Source organism: Lactuca virosa, chromosome 4, assembly GCF_052849685.1.
Source record: "Lactuca virosa cultivar CGN04683 chromosome 4, Lactuca_virosa_CGN04683_v6, whole genome shotgun sequence".
NCBI lineage: Eukaryota > Viridiplantae > Streptophyta > Magnoliopsida > Asterales > Asteraceae > Lactuca > Lactuca virosa.
The window spans coordinates 322010393-322031802 of record NC_136429.1 but is presented as its reverse complement, the minus strand read 5'-3'; the positions used below and the strand labels follow the sequence as shown (position 1 = coordinate 322031802).

General features: G+C 40.2%; 1 non-coding gene across 1 annotated transcript; it reads left to right on the top strand.

Annotated features, from left to right (window-relative positions):
* Window positions 1–9981: 9981 nt before the first annotated feature.
* Window positions 9982–10088, top strand: LOC145110522 (small nucleolar RNA R71). Its single transcript, XR_013709900.1, has one exon. It is a non-coding gene; the product is annotated as a small nucleolar RNA R71 (small nucleolar RNA).
* The last annotated feature ends 11322 nt before the right edge of the window (window positions 10089–21410 follow it).

Below are 21410 nucleotides of genomic sequence, written 5' to 3'. Positions count from 1 at the left end.
CTGCCAATAACTTCCACCAGCTCAAGACTCCGGTCTTTAGTTTTCTGACCGCAAAGACGGTTTTCTGCTTGTTGCTACAGTCGCAACTCTCAAACACCATCTCCATTTCGGAGATCCAGTCCATAATCTCTACAGGCTTCAGGCTTCCTGAGAGACTCAGTGGTTTTGCACTCAAGAAGTTCTTATACATTCGCCCATCCTTTTCGTTTCCCCTCTCCGGGCCATTTCTTCGTTCTCCTTGAGTCCCAGCTTGACTCACAGGGCGGGTGTAGTTCCCTTCCTCCGATTGCTCGAGAATCAGTTCAGGTTGTACGATCGGTATTGTAGCTTCCTCTTGGCTCTGTTGAAGTAAGCGTCTTGTCTCCTCTATTTGACGATCCAACATCATTTGGATCATCGCTTGTACTCCGACCATAGTGATTAGCTCAGGAGCGGCTACCACAACAGGTATTTGCTCAATCACTGGGGGTTGATTCCTGTTTCCGTTCGCATTTCTGACTCCGCTTCGGGTTCTTTCCATTTCGATCTTATACACCAAATTAGGCATTTGATGTGAAATGACGACAATTAAGATAGGAAAGATTTTATTTACGATCGACGTGTAAACCTCCCCATCACTCCGAAAAGTTACATGCCAGTTCTAATACTGTATTTAAATGTTTAGAAATTTGAACACATAAAGTTTCCAGATCCGGTCGGCAATAGACCATAGATCCGATCATACATTTAGCATCATAAAGCATCATAAATCATTTAGAAAATAAAAGCATGTTAGGCATTTTCCCTAAATTATCTAGTGCTTGCGTCTATTCAGGTGTATTACCTAAATTTTATTAGACACACTCCTCACGATCATCGCTTAGCATTCTAAGTTTAAGCCTAGAAATATTGCTAGTTCGCTTAAACTAATGCTCTGATACCAACTGTTACATCCCCATTTTCTCAGCCAGAAAAGACCGATTTTGTTTATGCTTTATAAAAATCAGAGTACCTGTTTTAATAAAAACGTTGCAAAATTTGTTGCCAGAAAAACATGATAAATATGTTATCAAAGCATTTCCGAAGAAATGTATTTTTATCCATTTTAAAACATTTGGGATGTCATCGTCAATACAGAAACATAAGCATAAACAGATCTTACATTCATTTACACTAGTGATCTACATCTCTTTTAAATCCCTTAGTGTAAAGTAGCTTCACATCGACACCTGTGATACAAAATAAGCTTGAGTGGGTCAGGTTGGGAAACCTGGTGAGTACATAGGGTTTTCAGCCCACAATAATTTAATTATTATGTTTCAACATCAAACAATCAACCCAATTACCCATCCCCATTATCTTCCTTACTCTTAAGGATCTACCCTAAGAATCATCTATCCTGCATTCGTCCATTTCGAAGCCCATTGCTTCCAGGGTTTATATGATAGGCACTAAGTCCATAGCTGCCAATGCTTGTTCGTAAAGCACTAATTTCATAGCTGCTAAAGTTCATTCATCGGGTAGTAAATCTATAGCTACCAGTGCTCAGCTAATAGGTACTAAATCCATAGCTACCAACATTTATTTAACAGGTACTAAGTCCATAGCTACCAACGTTTATCTAATAGGTACTAAGTCCATAGCTATCAATGTTTATTCCATAGGCACTAAGTCCATAGCTACCGATGTTATTTGTTAGGAACTAAGTTTATAGCTGCCAATGTTCACTCATATCATCTTTCATCTCTCATCATTCATCTACCCATGTTTTACCCAACATATTCGTAGATATAAAAAACATATACAGTTTAAATTATTTAAAACATGTATAAAATCGTTCATCCAGCATAGAAAACAAGTATTCAAATAATATGCACACATAGCACGTAATTTATGTAAAATACTTCATATCTATGTGTAAGATGAAAGTAACTATGCACTCACTTGTTAAAGTGATGATTCTAAACTCGGGCAGCGCTTCACTTTTATCGATTCTATTTTCCTTCGACAAAACCTAACATTATTATCGCTAAATTTTAGTCTAATATTTACCGTGACTAATTATTAGTCTTAGCATTATTATTATTATATAAGCGTTTAAACAATATTTTCCAACCTCTATGTACAGACAGGGGCCAAACATAAAAAACCGGAGGGCAGGACCATTTTGGCATATAACACTTCTGAAATCCAACAACCCTATGCGGCCTTTTAAACCAGATTCCCCGTACCGCAAGTAGTTAAAAATATATTATAACGACACTTATACAACCCATAATAATAGCTCAAATAATTATTATAAGGTCCTAATAACGTTACTATATTTAAATAAAAGCTATATTAAAAATTAGGTAGGCGTATCTTACCTACGAGGGGGTTTGGCTAGAAGCCGGGCTCTGCAGGGGCAGGACTCCGAGCCGAAAACTCTTCTTCTCGTAGCCGTCGAGCGCTCCGGGGCTTTCTTCTAGCGCTAAGGGAGTTTTTGGGAGGTTTAGAGAGAGTGTAGAGAGAAGAAAGAATGGGAAAGGTGTGAAGAAAATGAGGGTGAGAGAGGTTCTATTTATAGGGTGAAATATGGCTGAACTTGGTGCCACATGTTACCATCTGGTGGCAAGACTTGGGGAGAAAGCAATGGCCAAGATTGTGCCACATCACCCATTTTCGCACAACACACTTCCAACTTCTAAAATCCGTAACTTTCGCATACGAGCTCTGTTTTTGACGTTCTTTATATCCACGCGCAGGTAAAAATAAAATCTACAACTTTCCTTTTGACTTCGTCGGCTAATTCTCGACCGATCTTAAATTTAACAGTAGAAGGTGACTACACTGTTAAATGTCCGCGTAAAATTCATAACTTCTACATACGGACTCCGTTTTCGTCTGTCTTTTTGCCGTTCGTTCCTATTAATGAGATCTTCAATTCTCATTTAGGTCGCGTTGGCCAAAAACCGCTCGATCGAAAATTCAAGTTTCGGGTCGTGCACTGCTAGGCCAAATCTTAGAAAAATCATAACTTCCTCATACGAAGTCAGATTTGGGCGTACTTTTTACGCACGCTCTCGGTTTAACGTATACTACAACTTTTGTTTAGATCACTAAGGCCAAAAAGTCCTCTATCTTAAGTTCACTATTTACATCTCCCGGTGTCATGCTGGTTTTGCCGTAAAACTTCGACGGGCCATAACTTCTTCGTTATAACTCGGATTTCGGCGTTCTTTAGATGTACGGAACCCTTGTAACATATACTACCAATTGGTTAAGATTAATCCTTATAAATAATATTCCATCAATAACTCATTTTTTGATGCTTATTGTCTCTATATTGACTAGCCCGAATGTGCGGGCATTACATCTATCTAATATCTTTTCTCGCACGATATTGACCCCACACTTATTAAAAATTATGGGCTTTGACTCGTAACTCTAAATGACACGACTTTCTCCGTACACGCTTATCTCTATTATCTTAATTTTCTCTCACGATGTCCTACCAGAGCTGCAACAAAGCAAACGAATTGTGGAAATAAGAAAAACATCCATAACGTAGTTTGGTTACAAGTTTTAAACAAACAAAATAAAAACATAAAAATTAGAACAAAACACACAAAAACAAAATAAAAAGTAATAAAAGGATAGAATCAATAATCATCGTAGTCCTCTTGTGCTCCACTAGTCCCAGCTCTATCTCCTTGCCTCATCCACAACTCCTCCCATGTCGAAATGTATGGGTATTGAGGCGTCATGGTCGGCGGTTGCTCTACATTACGGTGTGTAAATAGAACATCGATAGCTTGATTGTGATAATTAACACCCCCACGGAGATTGTCCAAATAAGTACCAACCCGACTTTGGAATGGGTCGGTTGGTACCCCACCCTCAAATGATTGAGGTGGTTGTTGTTGTTGGTCTTTTTCCCCGCGAGCTCTAACATTTCGCCTTCCCCTTTGGCTTGGTTGTCCCCCTTGTTGACCATGTGGTTCGTCATCATCTTCCAGGGGTACGACATATCCCCCGCCAGTGTTCACCACAACTCGCATAAGACTCAAAAATTGAATATTTATGTCAGAGTCTTTAAAATGTGTCAGATTCCTATTAAAGTTAGGAGTCAAAATCCCATATGAGCAAGCTAGGCAAGTGACCAAATGTCCACCAGTAATGGGACTACCAGGCCGAGAACTTGCCGCCTTCGTCCCTAAAAAACTTTCAACCATGTATGAAGGTCACAGAAAACTCCTGGCGTGATGATGATCCAAAGATAGAACAAATTTTGTAAAGTCACCTTGTCACCATGATGTTTATGGTTAATAGAGAAAGTGATCGGACGATGTAAGAACCGGTAAATAGGAGACCGAATCTCTCCTTCACAAACATCACGTGAATTATACTGGTGATTGGAAATGCTTCTCCAGAACTGGACATCAATCAATCCCGATGTAAAGTCCCGAGCACAACCTTGTATAAATAGAATAAAATGAGGTGATTGTGTTTCTTCTTCGGTATATAACCCCATATTCGAAGCAAATTCACGAAGGATACATTCACGATAAACGCCACCCAATCGGAATGCAAGGGCCGGTTGTATGTCAGGTCAGTTGTCTGTTCTTTAAAATTGACCGTGACTTTGGTTCGAAATGTGAACTGCAATTGATAATTCTTAGGGTCAGTTGAACTTAAATCTAAGTTTGGGATTTGTTTAAGACTCGATTCTAAGCACTTCCAAATAACATGCAGCAATTAAATCACATAGGATTGAAGCAATTTCGACATTTAGGCTTTAACACAAACCCTAACATCTAAATGAATAAAAATTGGAGCAAATGAAAGATTAATGATCTTATAACGCATACCTTGGAATGGAATGACCTAATATAGAAGCAAAAAAACAAAAAAACAATCGAAATCGAAATGTGGGGGGGGGGGGGCAGTCTTTTCATTCTCCGTAACTTTGACTAATTCACGTCGTGGGCCTAAGCTCACGTAGTGAATCTGGGTTGGGCCAAATTTTTTGGCTAGTTAGTTATTGGGCTAAATTGCATAATCCATATAGTCCATTGGCCTTTTCCTTCTTTTATTTTATTTTATAAAAATCATTAGTATTTGTTCTAAAAATGTTGTGTAATAATACTTTTTACGATACAGACCCCACACTTGAATTTTACCATTTTCTAAAAAGTAATATGACTATGATGATTATTTATTCTAAAACTGAAATAGAAATGCAAATATTAAAAATATGAAAAAACAAAAAGAAAAATGCAAACCGAGCTCGGGTTGCCTCTAGAGAAGCGCTTCTTTTTGCTAGATTTATGAGCCGGACTCTATGCCACCCTACGTTGAATTGTTCGGAGTTTCAATCACCAACTGCACCTTCTGTTCCCTCCATCTTTTCTTGTATGCTTGCAATCTTCTTAAGTAGGCCTTCTTAGAGTTTTACTTTTTCAATTTGGAAACACCTTCTTCGAGCTTTTGTTTAACTCCTTTATTCATAACAAGTTTAGGACCTTCTATTTCTTCTCTTTGTACTTCCTTAGCTTCAAAATTCTCCTTGTAAAAAGTTGGTGGTTTCAAGACTTGGGTAACTTCTTCTTCTTCTTCACGACTTGACACCAAACTTTCTTCACTCTCCTCGCTAACTAAACAAGTTGGAGTTTTTTAAGCAAAGACTTCAAAAACCATTGGAATCGATGATATAGGCTTTGTACGCTTGACTTCTTTAATTGCTTGAATTTCTTCTTCTATTAATTTCTCCAACTCTTCAAGCTCGTTTTCTTCATCTATATTGAATACTTTATTTTGAGCACAATCATTCTTGAATCTGTCTTCCACTCCAAAAGTCATTTCTTCATCTCCCACTCGCAATGTGAGTTTTGACTCGCGAATATGTACCAAGGCTCGTGCGGTATTGAGCAAAGGACGTCGAAGGATAATTGGGACATTTTTATCATCTTTCATGTCAAGTACTACAAAGTCTATTGGAAAAATAAATTTTCCAATTTTTACCAAAATGTCCTCAACTATGCCTCGAGGATGAGTCACTGAACGATTTGCCATATTGTAACGACCCAAAAATCAAGGATAAAATTTTCATTTTGAATACAGCTAAAACATTAATACCATTTATTTCGAACATTTCAAATCATCGTTAAGTAAAGCATTTATCAGAGTTCATCCCAAAATCATTCATTGCGGAAATCATAGGTGCGTGCAACGCAATCAATCCGAGCTCTTCTTTTGCAAAATGTTGATACCTGAAATCAAAACTGTAAACCGTAAGCACAAAGCTTAGTGAGTCCCCCAGAGCATACCCCACACATAATCCACATAACACATATCATATTAGCCATAAAACCTATCTCTACCGCATACCACATACCAATTAGCTATAAAAGCTACCTCTACCACATAATACAGATCAATTAGCTACAAAAGCTGCCTCTACCACATATCACATATCCCATAGCTTCTAAAAGCTACCTCTACCACATATCACATATCAATTAGCTATCAAGCTATCTCTACCATTAGCTACAAAGGCTATCTCTACCGTCAGCCCCAAAGGCTATCTCTACCATTAGCCCCAAAGGCTATCTCTACCGTTAGCCCCAAAGGCTATCTCTACCGTTAGCCATAAAGGCTACCTCTACCATTAGCCACAAAGGCTATCTCTACCGCATATTATCACATATTCAAGTCACACACCTCTACACAACAAGTATACCGACTATCATAAAATGGGCCGGCCTTGGTGCCTTAGACCCATTGGTATGGTGAGAAGACTCACCTCGGACTGCAGAAGCTTCCCGCATGAATTCCTTAGCTGCTGCCCCGCCAGCTTCCAGAGCTGTCACTACCAATCAATATACCCAATTAGCAATTGGGTCCCATATCATAATCCTTAATCCATGCATGGGGGTAAAATGACCATTCTACCCCTGGCCCAGTACGATCCAAACTTAGGCCCAAACCCAAAACAAAAGCCCAACACTAGGTAGGCTTTCCAAGCCGACTAGTGGCCCACTAATGGCCTAATTTGCCAAATTGGGCCCAACCCCTATAATGGGCCTTACCTTAAGCCCAAACATATTCCTGGCCCAAAACATCTGACTTCTGATAGTCCACTAAGGCCCACAGGCCAAAAGTCCACTGTCTGGCCCAACCCGAGGCCCAAATCACTCCAAGCCCAATACTGATGAGTATGCGTGGCGTACTCCCTTGTACGCTAAGCGTACTAGCCAAATGGTGTGTACGCTGGGCGTACCTGCATGTACGCTCAGCGTACTCCCCTTTTAAGTCATTCTCCCATTAAGTGCTTAATACTCAGATCCAGAAGCTACAATCACAGATCCAAGTCCTCCTCAACGTCTAAAACCATAAAGTTGCGTACTTGATGGCTTTGCATGACCCACATAAGCTCAAACTCCAAAAATGATAAACGACTTCCATGGAAATGGTCTTAACTCATGCATGAACCCATAAAGACCTCCAAGATGGAAACTTTCTATCTTAGGGACTCATCTAACATTGAGAGTGGCAACTCAAAGGCTAAGAATCAGATTTCAACCATAAAGTTCCATCCTTGGGACCAAAATGAACTAAAACTCACAATGATAGATCTAAGGGATGAAAGATCAAGATCAAAGCTTTATGCCTTCACCAAGCTGAGAATGAGTCCCAAATGCCAGATCCACAAGCTCCTCCTTAATTCCCATCTTTGCAACAAGTTCCAACTTCTTGAAATGCACCACAAACCACCCAAAATGCACCCGCCAAGCTCACAACACTCTTGGATGAAGCTACCACTAGAAATTAGGGTTTAAGGCTCAGAGAATGAAAGGGAGGCGCACCCCCTCGGACTTAAGGTGCTTTAAATAGTGAGCCAACCCTAAAAATTAGGGTTTAGGGACTCTGAGCGTACGTTGGGCGTACTTCTCGTACGGTAGCCGTACGCCTCTCCGCACCCGCGACCATAAATCCTTATATGCTGGGCGTAACCCAACTTACGCTAGGCGTACCCAGCTAAAGACACACATGCATTCCTTGCATGCGTGGGCTGCCTTGTCACAAAACTCCATTAGGGGCTAAAATTGACAATAACTTGAAAATGCCATAACTCCTTCATTCTAAGTCCGTTTCCGACGAACTTGATATCCATGAAAAGGTGGCGGGAAGCCCTACACTCCTAGCCACACTCCCAATCCTAAAACCTTCCAGATAAACCCGAGATCCCATAAAAGACCGAATCGCTTATACCCTGGGCCTCCAAACCCGCAACCGAAGTACTTTTTAAAACCGGGTGTTACACATATGAATTGTCATTTGAGTAGCCTTCAAATTTGGAAGTTGAGCTTTTGGTAGAACGAATAAGGCATCAAATTAATGCTTGCTCCAGAATCGGCTAAAGCGTAGGTCTTCATGTTATTTCCAAATTCACATGGAAGTGTAAGGCGTTCATGATCTCCCATCTTTTTTTGTATTTATCCCATAATCACTGTGAAACTCTACTCACTAAGGACAAAATTGGAAGTCTTCTCTAGTTGTTGGCGAGTGTCGAGTAAGTCTTGAAGAAACTTTGCATATTCGGGCACTTGTGCCAAGGATTCAATAAAAGGAGTATTAATAGGAATATCCTTAACTTGATTCATACACTTCAGATGTTCTTGCTCCAGTGGATGAATTTTTGCTCGAGAAGGAAACAGTAGCGGAAGAGGAAAAGCTTGAGCGTAAGAATGATTTTTCTTTTCAGTAAGTGCCCACACCGTGGAGATTGAATCTCCACGTCGTGATGTCAAGGTTTCAACAAGAATTTTTTCTTCAACTTTTGACTTCTTTTGTTGTGGTTCGGGCTGATTTGGCTCTTCTTCTAGGGCTTCTAGGAATTCAGAAATAGTATATTCTTCAGTGTCGATTGCCATGACATGCGGTTGCGGCTTTTATCACGAATTTGTGGAGATAATCGCTCATTAACCAATGTAGTTAATTGAACAATTTGAGCTTCACTGTTTTGGACACTTGCTCCAGTGGGTGAATTTTTGATCGAGAAGGAAACGGTAGCAGAGGACAAAAAACTTGAACACACGATGAATTTTTCTATTCAGACCTAGGCCACGTTATGGAGACTGAATCTCCACATCATGAAGATGGTGATTCAGTAACAGTTTTGGTTTTGATTTTCGACTTCTTTGGCTATGGTTTGGACTGCTTTGACTATTCTTCTAAAGCTGCTAAGAACTCAGAAATAGTGTCTTCGTCCATGTCGATGGGCATGACATGCGGTTGTGGTTTTTTATTAGGAATTTATGGTGATAATCGTTCATTAACCAATGTAGTTAATTGACAAAATTAAGCTTCAATGTTTTGGATTGATGCTTGATGATTTCTAAGTAAAGATTGTTGATCTCTCATTAGAGCTTGCTGGTCTCTTATTGCTGCATCGGTTTCATCATGACGTTTTTCCGAAGCCTCCATAAATCTAGTAAGCATGGACTCAAAATCAGCTTTCCTTTCAGGTTATGGTTGCTCTTTTTGGTAGAAGCCTCGGCATGTTTGCATATATTTATCGTCTTTTTTATTTTTTTATTCATCTTATGGCAACCATTCTTTCTTCGGCTTTCTCTAATCTTCATCATAGTGGTCTCAACTTGAGTAGCATACTTGAGCTTTTTTATTCCTATTTTCGTCCAAGTGGCAATCTTTTTTCAAATGTGGACCATTGCATTTTTCACAACCGACACGTATAGCATGAATGGATTGATCCATCTTCGTTATTCTTTGATCCATATTATTCAACATAGCCAAAACAGCCGCCATGTCCTCCGAAGTGCCACTCCTAATTCCTTTTGATCCATCATTTCGAGGATTGTGATACTCACGCGAATGCTTAGAAAATTCTTCAATTAACTCCTTAATTTCAGCGAGATGTTTCTTAGTTAAAGGTCCTTGCGAATCAAGAAGTTGCCTCGTCGTGACATTCACCCCATCATAGAAGATCGAAACCTCTTGTTATCATTTTGGGGACAATTTCTGATTAACCCTTTGTATCTCTCCCAAGATTCGTATAAGGACTCCCCCACATGTTGCTCAAAGTTTGCTATGGCCTTCTTGAGCTTAGAAACTTTAGATGGTGGAAAAAGTGTTGAAGAAATTCTTCATGCATCTGTGCCCAAGTGGTGATTGTCCCTGGAGGAAGTGACTTCAACCAGTCTTTAGCCGCTTCTCTAAAAGTAACCGGAAACATTCATAAGAAGACGATCTCTCAAGGAACATTTGGAATTTTAAAATAGTCGGCTATGTCATTGACTTCATCAAGGCTCTTGTATGCATCTTCATGGTCTTTTCCGGAAACTAGATGTCACACCCTAAACTGGAACGGCGGAAACGTTCGGGGGCGGAGGACGTCATGTCAAGTATCACAACACATGCATTATAGTAATCAAAGTACAACAACCATTGCATTAATAATGTATAAGTTTTTACATGAGTGCTCAAACACTAGATGTTCAACATCAAAAGTAGATATAGTAAAAGACAAAAGACGCAACACGGTACTAGGCTGTCTTCTCAAAAGCTCCGGGAGTGTACCTGTCTACTGGATTCCTGAGAATACAAGTTATTTTGAATAAGAGGATCAACATTTAAGCTGGTGAGTTCATAAGCATATTTATAACTCAAATCCATTTTCTCGTTATTTGATAAAGTAAACACGTTTTTCCCTAGAAAATCCTATATATTCTGATGTATTATACGGTAAGCGAAAGAGTGAAAGATTATGTGTTCTTAAGTGGTATACTGCGTTATAGTTTACATAAAACCATAAAGAAAAGGCGTTTTCCAATACGAAAATATTATTCCGTATTTATACTTTTAAAATACTGTGTTATAGTTTTATAAAGATAAAACTATGTGAAGTTTTACTTATTCATACACTAATCATTTTATTCAATATAAAAATGTGAGTTATCATAACCATACTTGGTGACCGAGGATCGCCTGAACATGACGTTCTTTAGGCGTCGCAATCGGTAGGACATTTGTCACCACAGGTCTGCCGACCTAGCTGTTGCAAGCAGCTCTGGTGCGGGATTGTCAGTCCCGTATAGATCTATACACAAGTGTCGCGCTCTCCCTCCAGGAGACTCTGGTTATAATTTTAGGACTTGGGGGTACTTATAAAAGTACATGAAGGTTGCCTCACAAATGCTATATTGATGATTATGTATATAATATTGACAAGTTACTAGGTAATAAATACTATGTGGGCCAGTTTCATAAACTATATAAGATATAGTTTATATGGTTGTTTTCTGATTGATGTTTTCTAAAGACTGTTTTCTACTCGTTTTCCGTTAAGTACTCTATTTATTTTCTGTTATGTGCTATGAAATTTAAAACCATTGAATGAGTTCTCTAAACTATACCTATTATAGTTTAACTGTTGGTAAGAATCGATAATACTGTTATTCCATGAAGTTCACTGTTTGTACCAAATAGTACAAAACAGTTTGAAAACCCATCTATATTTATATAAATGTAATATTTATATAATTGTGATTGATTAGACCTTCGATTATATAACTTTACCCCAAGCCCACAACCAAACAAAGAACAGAAAATGAGGTCAAATGATATATTCTAAATCTTTTGAATCCAAATTATATAATTTACACATATATAAATATGTATATTTTGATAATTACAACAATTTAGAAACTTTAAAAAACATTTAAAAGCATTTTAGATATTAGCACAATTTTAATTGTGTTCGACTGGTATTCCCCCCTTAAAATAGTTAAAAATTATAAAAATGTAGGGGTATGAACTCACCTTATGTGGGTGATTCAATTGAAGATTCGTTATAGGATGATAAGTTTCACGAGTGAAGTCCCAAAGCACGAACGAGTCCTATTTAGCATATTAAGACATATATATGTATACATTTAGTGAATCTAACCTCAAAAGTGTAAAGGAAACAATCTATGGTGTAAGGAATACTTACACAAGAAGTGTTAGAATCGAAAATGGAAGGCTAAAAAGGGGTTCACGGCCCAAAGATCTTGAAGATCTTGAGTTCACGGCCCATCTGGGTGTTCACGGCCCAAGAACAGCTTGTGTTCTTGAGTTTACGGCCCAACTAGCTTGAAGAATGATGAACACTTGAAGATTCTAAGTTGATTCTAAGTTGAATCCAAGAGGATTTCACAAGAAAAGCAAGGAAAGAAGGCGTTTCTCTCGCTTTCGGTTTCACTACTTTTGTCTATTTCGTTACAGTTTCCTTTTTATTAGGAGTGTTCTCTATGCCGTAAAAAGTTCCTTTGTCTTTCGGGGGGTTGCTTGATTCTCCTACACCCTTTCCTTTCTTTTTACCAAAAACCGATTTTAGATCCTTGAATGGTGATTTCTTTGGTTTGTTTGCTTCTCCTACGTTCTGGTCCTTCTTTTTATGAAAAGATGACTCTGGATCTTCAAGTGGTGGTGTCAGAGGTGTGTTTGATCCACGGGTCATGTACTACTGCAACAAAAGCAAAAATAAAAACATAAAAATGAACAAAAAGTAATTAAAAAGTCCTACTGATCGTTAACCACGACATGGTAATGTTACCACCTCGTGTTGAGGAAGAAAAACTAAACAAACAGCAAAAACGAAAAAAACGTAAAATAGCTGAGTTCATGTCATGAGCTTTAAGAGCTCACGTCGTGAGTTCAGTAATTCAGAAAAAACTAATGCTAAAAATTAACTTTTCGCATGTTACACCCCACAAAAAGGATCGATTAACCTAAAACAATTAAATCTAAAACAAAATAGTCGTTCCCCGGCAATGACGACAAAGCTTGATGAACATAATATTACTACACCTATTAGTTTTACCAACTATCTAACTAACTATTACGATTTAAGGCAGTGTACCTTCTCGCAAATAATATAGCACTAATAGTCGGGAATCGAACACAGGGAACAAAATTAATTATCTAATTTAATTACTAAAAATTAACCGAAAAATAAGCAAAAGTTAAATTGGTTTTTATCTGATTTTGCAATTCCAGACAAACTTAAACTCTTAACAAACGATTTCAATCAATTACTAAAAACACCTTCGTTTATTTTGAATCCACTTTTCCTCAATGGTTAGCTACTAATTATGGATTATTATTGTTGGTTATAAAATATTATGTTATTAGCTATTCAAATCCAAATTTACTAATATTTTCACTAATTCATGTTAAACTATGCATGGTCATACACTAGCAAACACATAATCAGTTACAGGATATATATATATATATATATATATATATATATATAAGCTATGTAAGATTGATCTAAATAAACACAATTATGGTCATAATTTATGTTCTCCAGCACAGCTAAATTAGTTAATTTTATCACTTATCTAAGATTTGACGATCCTAGCTCTATCAATTTAATAGTCACTAAACTACTAGGTAACAAGTTCATATAATTTAATGCTCAATAAGCTACACAGAACCTGGATTCAAGCAATCAAAGTATCAAATATGAACATGCTAGGTAAAGATAATCAAACACAAGCTCAAAACCAACTATTAAAATCCATAATTTAATATACTAAACCATAGAGTTAAAGCTTCATCTAGCTAAACGAAAGCAGCTAAATTCAGCTACTCATGGCTGAAAACACAAACACAATCCAATTGAAATTGACATGATCAAAGTATACCAAACCAATGTAAGAATGTGTTCTTCAATCTCTTGATCTTCAAGCTAATCTCCTTCCTAGAATGCTTTAATTTTGGTTTCTCTGAATAATTCTCCTCCAGAAATCTCTCTGAAAACCTTTCAAGCCTCCTCAAATCATAAGAATAAAGCATAATTTATATTTTTGAGGATATACTGATTCACGACTTGAACAGGGGTTTCACGTCGTGACTTGGGTACAAATCCTTATCGAGAAAGGATTCTAACTTCCCGCGTACTTATCTTCTGGAATACTCACTCCACGTCATGATGTTGAGGGCCACGTCGTGATTTGGGTTTTTCACTGGATTATTACTCCTTTTAAGCTTCCATCCTCCAAAGTTCCAACTCTTTTCAATACTGGCCCTTATATTTCAAGAGTGTTCTTATTGGATGCAAAATACAACTTAATCTCATAAGTATCATATATCTTTGCACTTAACCAAAATATTAATAAAAATGTATTAAAATATTGCCCAAAAATATGTATAAATATGGAAATATCTTGCCACCTCGACCGGGGGTGTGACAGATTGGTATCATAACTAAATTAGCTATAGAGAACTCGTATATTCGAAAGAGGAATACAACTACAGCAACAAGCTCCTACTAAAAGTACTATTATTAATTACCCTACTTTTTGACTATTTACAGGAGAGGTAACTGGTTTGAAGGGCCGCTTGGGTTGTTGGATTTGAGAACAATTATATGCTAAAATGATCCTGCCCTCCGACGCTTCCTGTCTGGCCCTCATCCGTACTTGGAAGTCTTGGAGTACGAAATAAAAATTAATAATACTACAAACTCACCAACAATAAGCTATAAGAGTTTTATATATACTCTGACCCGCGATAAGAACACTTAATAAAATTCTAAGCACCCGTTCAACTAAAACTATCAACTTAACCCTTTAGGTCAAACGCAACAACTAAGGTTAGCACCATGTTGAGGTCGAATTGAGTTGTGAGGTGTCGAAGTGTCATGAGTCTGTCTTAGTGTTGAAGTCTGTATTTCAGCTTTCATTGTATGTATTTCATAGGGGCACTTTTGTATGTCGAAGCTTATTAGATTTAGCCCTTGTGTATTTTTTGTTAACTTCTATAATTCCCATAAATAGGGATAAGTTCTAGAGATAGAGTATGTAACGACGTAATTTTTAAAACAATTTTTCATTTTTCAAACATAATAAAGCTCATATAATATTCTCAAAATCTCATATGTATCAACTGTCATCATAATAAAACATATCCCAAAATCTCAAAAACATCATCCTCTGCCAGTGTGTACAAATCATGACGGCGCCTTCCCGCGATCCTCGTTGGTACCTGAAACACATATCACATAACACGGTAAGCATAAATTCTTCGTGAGTTCCCCAAAATACCACATACAACACATACGCCACTCGAGGCTACCGTACGACCCTCTGGTCGATGTGTCTCAGCGGGACCCTCCAGTCCCGTAGCTCGTTGGACCCTCTGGTCCGGTCATAGCTCGTTGGACCCTTCGGTCCGGTCTGTATCGTTGGACCCTTCGGTCCGGTCTATATCGTTGGACCCTTCGGTCCGGTCTGTATCGTTGGACCCTCCGGTCCGGTCTATACAACACATAACATGCATATATCACATCATACAAAATCTCATATATACACATAACACACAAGACCCTCCGGGCTACACATAGATACCACTCTAGGTAATGTATAGTGAGAAGACTCACCTCGGATGATGAACAGCTCCTATAGACGCTGTTGATACGCACCAGCCTCTATCTCTGTGCCAAACCCACAATTATCTCAATTAGGAACTAGGTCCAACCCCTTACTTATTAGGTCTAAAGATAGACCACCTACCAGCCCATCAATGCCCTAAACCCATTGCACCAAGACCCAATAATAAATGGGCCCTCACACGGCCCAATTCCCAAACAAAAAGGCAAGCCCAAACCAAGGGCCCAAGGCACATATATACGCTTCTCTAGTCCAGGACTCTATTGCATGAAGTCCAAACTCCAGGCCCAACACTCAAGGCCCAACACAATGCTTAGCCCAAAAAACCCCCAGAAGGAGTTACGCGGGGCGTACCCCCTTGGTACGCTCAGCGTACCCAAACGCGCATGGAACAGATCGGGGACCTCAACCCATTACACTGCGCGTTCTGAGACTTACGCCCAGCGTAAGTCCCAGACTCATCCTTTCTATATTTTTGTTCTGAATAGATTAAGACAACAGTTCATATTTCAGATCTCGACATTCCTCAGTCTCCTAAACCATAAAGTCGAGACCTTTAGGCCTTTGCATGGCTGAAAAGGTTACAACTCACTCAAACCTTTCATCCCCTTTTCTCATTAAGACCAAAACTCATGCATAACCCCATAACCACGACCAAGTTTGGATTTTTATAGATCCACAACACATCCAAAACTGAAATGGGTCAGATCAAGGCTTAGGGAGACCATTTACACCAAAAAGTCTCCATCTTGGGACAAAACCCTAGAAAATGGACCATGAAACACAAAACCAAAATAAAGAGGAAAGTTATGAGCTTTTTACCTCTAAGTGAAGCTCCTCCCTCTGAAGAACTTAGATCCAAGCTTGAACTCCAAACCCTAGCTTCCACAAGCACCTCCCCTTCTTCTTTACAAACACACAAAGGCACTTCTAGCTCAAAACACTCACACACATGCTTTAGAACGAAGATAATGCTCTCTTAGGGTTTCTCTATGTGAAATGGTGGCTGAGGATAAGGCCATAGCATTCCGTATATAGTGTACAAGTTTCATTTAGGGTTTGATTCTGGGCCCACTACGCCCATCGTAGTTCAAGGTACGCCCAGCGTACCGTGAGTATTCCGCGTCCAACTTAAGCGCATGAGTACACGCAGCGTACTCTTCAGTACGCCGAACGTACTCATTTACCATGACTTTCATTTAAGGGCTAATCTTAACAACTTGAAGAAGAAGAAGGGTTAAATAGATATATCCAAATTCCCGGATGTTACAATTCTCCCCCACTTGAATTAGATTTCGTCCTCGAAATCGCTCCTTACAACATGGATCGAACCCAACTAACTGAGAAGCACCACCGAAGGTCTTCAAACCAAACGACAATCACTTCCAAAGATACTGGATCCCACCAAGGACTCCTGACCCGAAAGGGGCAGACCCAACTGCCGCTGCGGCACTCAATCTGAACCTTCAGAACTTGAAAACTCTTGCGGTCTACCTCCTTGCCCGACCACCCTCGAGACATCACCCTGTTAATCGTCCACCGACTAACATACTCTAATAACACTCTACCAACTCTGATTCCCTGATCGATCCCGATCGCAACCCCAAAAGGAACAGAAAGGTCATAATCTCCTCCTTTCTCCAGGGCTTAGTGTAAGATCCATCGTCAGGATTCATCAGAGAGAATGAAACCCAAACTCTAATCTCGGGCACCAGAAAGTGATCATGCTTGCCTGAAAATATCCTCTGACCTCTATAAACCCAATAGATGAACCTCAAGTTCACCCATTCCGAACCATAAGTTCTCACCGATTTCCCCCTTTATAGTAACTATCTCTACCCTTAGTGACACCCAAGTCACGCAGTTCGCTTTCCTCAAGCGAACCTTACAACCCTACTGAAGATCGGCTCACCCCTGAACTCTGTCGTTTACTGCTCATTAGTTCTGTGCATCACGCAGTACCTCCTGAACCGAGGCACTGACCTAAACAGGTTAAAGACATCGGATGACAAACAATAACCCTCACATGGAACCCACCTCCGATTCCAGAATCTCATCTCTTCAATCCGATGCACCATCAGGGCCAAACTCAACACGAGAGTTTGGTCGGACCCAGAGTTGGAACCACTCGTCCCAACGAAGCACTCATCTCATAACTCATTCCCCTCCACCCATGCATACCTCACTTAATATATAATGATTCCCGATCATTGAGGAGACCCCGGTCTCGCCCCTAGTTCGACCACCAGGCTCCCAAAACTCATATATTAGGGCCACCCCAAGACTAAAACTCTTCTGCGTCATGCTCTGATCAAAGGGGTACTTTATCATAACAACCTCTCTCTGACTAGTGAGTACTATGGCTCCCCGCAGTATCACAACGACCTCTCATTGAATAATGAGTACTACGGCTCCCCTCAGCACCACAACAACCTCTCACTGGATAGTGAATACTACGGCTCCCCGTACCATCACAACAACCTCTCACCGAATAGTGAGTGCTACGGCTCCCCGTAGCATCACCACAACCTCTCACTGAATAGTGAGTACTACGGCTCCCCGTGGCATGACCACAACCTCTCACTGAATAGTGAGTACTACGGCTCCCCGCAGCACCACAACAACCTCTCACTGGATAGTGAATACTACGGCTCCCCGTAGCATCACCACAACCTCTCACCGAATAGTGAGTACTACGGCTCCCCGTAGCATCACCACAACCTCTCACCGAATAGTGAGTACTACGGCTCCCCGTAGCATCACCACAACCTCTCACTGAATAGTGAGTACTACGGCTCCCCATAGCATCACCACAACCTCTCACTGAATAGTGAGTACTACGGCTCCCCGTAGCATTACCACAACCTCTCACTAAATAGTGAGTACTATGGCTCGCCGTAGCATCACCACAACCTCTCACTGACTCATTGAAACTGCAGCTCCCCGCAGTATCACCGCACTTACTCTTACCACTTCACAATCTCATCCTCAGGTTGACACCACACTGCGATCATTAACTCATGCTCTGCGGCCCAACACCAATAGGTACACATACACCCCTCCAGGCTAAGCATCACTACTTCGGACGACCACCGTCGTGACAAAACCTCTTTTTCTCGCTGCAATTCACATTCTCAAATAAATCCATTTGATGTCAATTAGCTGAAGGGCCCCCACCGGAACCATAGACACTCGATACACCACTCGTCATCTCAAACTCAAAACTCAAAATAATCCGAGATTTAGGACACTAAACTCGGATACCCCAGAATACTATCACAACGCCTCGCAGTGTCTTGACTCTACCGCTAATCTCATACTCATGGCATCATATTCATATACCGCATTGCTTCCTCAGAATCTCGCAACCGGTCTTTCTCTCGTGCCACTTGTTGATGGGTTTTGAGCATTCTAACACTCCTATGGTGTACATGCAACCCTAGAAACCTTGGATCTATGTTTGACTAAGATACATGCAAATAATTATTTTTCCAAGGTTCTTATCCTATCTAGCATGGCATGGGGAACTTGAATCAAATAAAGCTAGTAGAATTACTTACCTTGTAGTTGTAGTTGATTTCTTGGAGTTTTAGAGCCTAGCACCAATAGTGTGGATGCCTCAAATGGAAATCACAAATCACCACAAACTTGGAATTTTGAGAGAATAGTAATCACCTTTCTTGAAATCGACCCTCTTACTTTACTCACCACAACTAGTGTCATTTCAAGAACCAAAGCCTCCTTTATATAGTGTGGTGGATTAGGGTAACATCCATGTAAACCCTAATACCCATGTCTTTTCATTTCCATGAGATCCATGGGTTAAAGCTCCATGGAGTATCCATGGACTTTCCATGCAAGCCTATCCCATTCCAAATAAGCATTAGCCCACACTATATAAATACAAGAGCCCATATTTAATTAGTCATACTTTTGATCTCTAAATTAATCCTAGATTAATTATAGATCAATACTAATTAAATAATATGATTTTATATTAATATATTAGAACTTATAATATATTAATAAATCATAACTTATACTATTCTTAAAAGATTATCCATAAATTGTTCGGGTGAAGTGCAACCCAAATGGACCATGCCGGGTCGGGTCAAGTACATACCAAATATAGTTATGGACTTAGACACTATATCCAACACTTGTATCCCTGGAATACTCCATCTCCCAAATTAAAAAACGAAGAAATTGCCAACGACCCAGAACCCGAAGTTGGTTGCCCAATCAACTTCTTCCTTTCCCATACTGCATATAATAGCCCATACTCTGAACCAGAATTTCTCGACCACCGAACTAACCTCACAAGCCAACCACCTCGAATTCACCATTTTAACCTTGAAGGATTCCTAATCACCACAAGGTCTCCGAACAACGGCCACTTGCTGTGGAGACACTCATCCTTTCTCAAACACGTACCACATGCACTATCTCACTCTGCACCTCTCCTTGACCACCAATAACCCTGGTCTCAGGAATCCGCACCGCAGGCCATCTCTATCCAGTTCTCTAACCGCTCTTGAATAAATCTCTGATCTCCTCAAAAGTACCCGGTTCTCCCCCACTCAGGGTTCGAACCATCACCAATTGGTTCGCCAACAATCTAACCCACAGACTGTTTTTACCAATAACATCGCACCTACTCTTGGAAGGTGATACGCAATGCTCGATGATCTCCCCGATGGAGGTCAAGCAATTCCAAATACCCCGAATCTCCGATGAAATCCTCAGAAACTTCTCATCATGACTACCTCTAGTCATTCAGAATCATGTACCATCCCACTACCGAACATCTCAACTGTCCAGTTGTAACCCTGACTCTCAGTCTGAAAATAATGAACTAACATATTCCCCATCCTCGACTCTTCAACCAATTTTCCATCATGTGGGTTGTAATAAGAGTGGAGTCCTCATTACCACACTCGATACTCATCATAGACAATAAGAGCCACCGCCCCAATATCCTCTTCTTGATCGTCTGCCGCTGCAGCTAATACATGTCCTACTATGCTCAAATAGGGTGTATCCTTGTCCTTAACCATCTTAGTCCCCACTGACAACCTGCTCATGCTCTAACATTACCTTTCGGCAGACATACTGCCCAAATACTCTGATGAAAGATCGTAACCAAAGCTACCCCAAAGGGCTCGCCCCCAACCTTGGAAACCGAAAATCTCAATACCTCTCCTGTTTCCCACAGGAACAGAAATAGCACCGCTCAGGTCACAGAAAATGACATCTCCACCATCGGCCGGTCGCTCAGCACAGACCGTATTCTCCCATAACGCACCATCCCTACTCATCCCTGAGTCTTGCGACTCCAACTGGCATCTCACCAACAATCCCTCGGAGCTAACTCGATTTCCCTTTTAAGGGATGCTCCACTAAAACTCGTTCATCATGGCCCTTTAGCCCCATATTTTTTCACATTTGATCTCAGTCTAGACAATCACAACGGAATAACTGGTAGAACCAGTAACACTATCCGCCACGGGTCATGGTACTCGAACCATGTGGCCACCTCTCGATCTGCTATGAATCATGGTACCCGAACCATGTTATCTCTTCTCAATCCACTATGAATCATGGTACTCGAACCATGTTCTCTCTTCTCAATCTGCTATGAATCATGGTACACGAACCATGAAATCACCTCTCGATCTGCTAGAAATCATGGTACTCGAACCATGAAATCACCTCTCGATCTGCTGCAAATCATGGCACTCGAACCATGAAATCACCTCTCGATCTGCTACTTAAAACCTCCGGAATGTTCCCTGTATCGAGTATGGGTCCTCTGCTTTCAGTAGTACGGGCCCATACTACCTGCCACATCTACCCATACTTTCTGCACGGACCATCCCCGAGTTCCTAAGTAGCTGTTCAACCTTCTCGATCACCAATCATGTCACGCGTGTTCGCTACTCTGCGAAATGCTCTACTCTGTCAGCGTACTCATCTGACTAGGGTCACCCT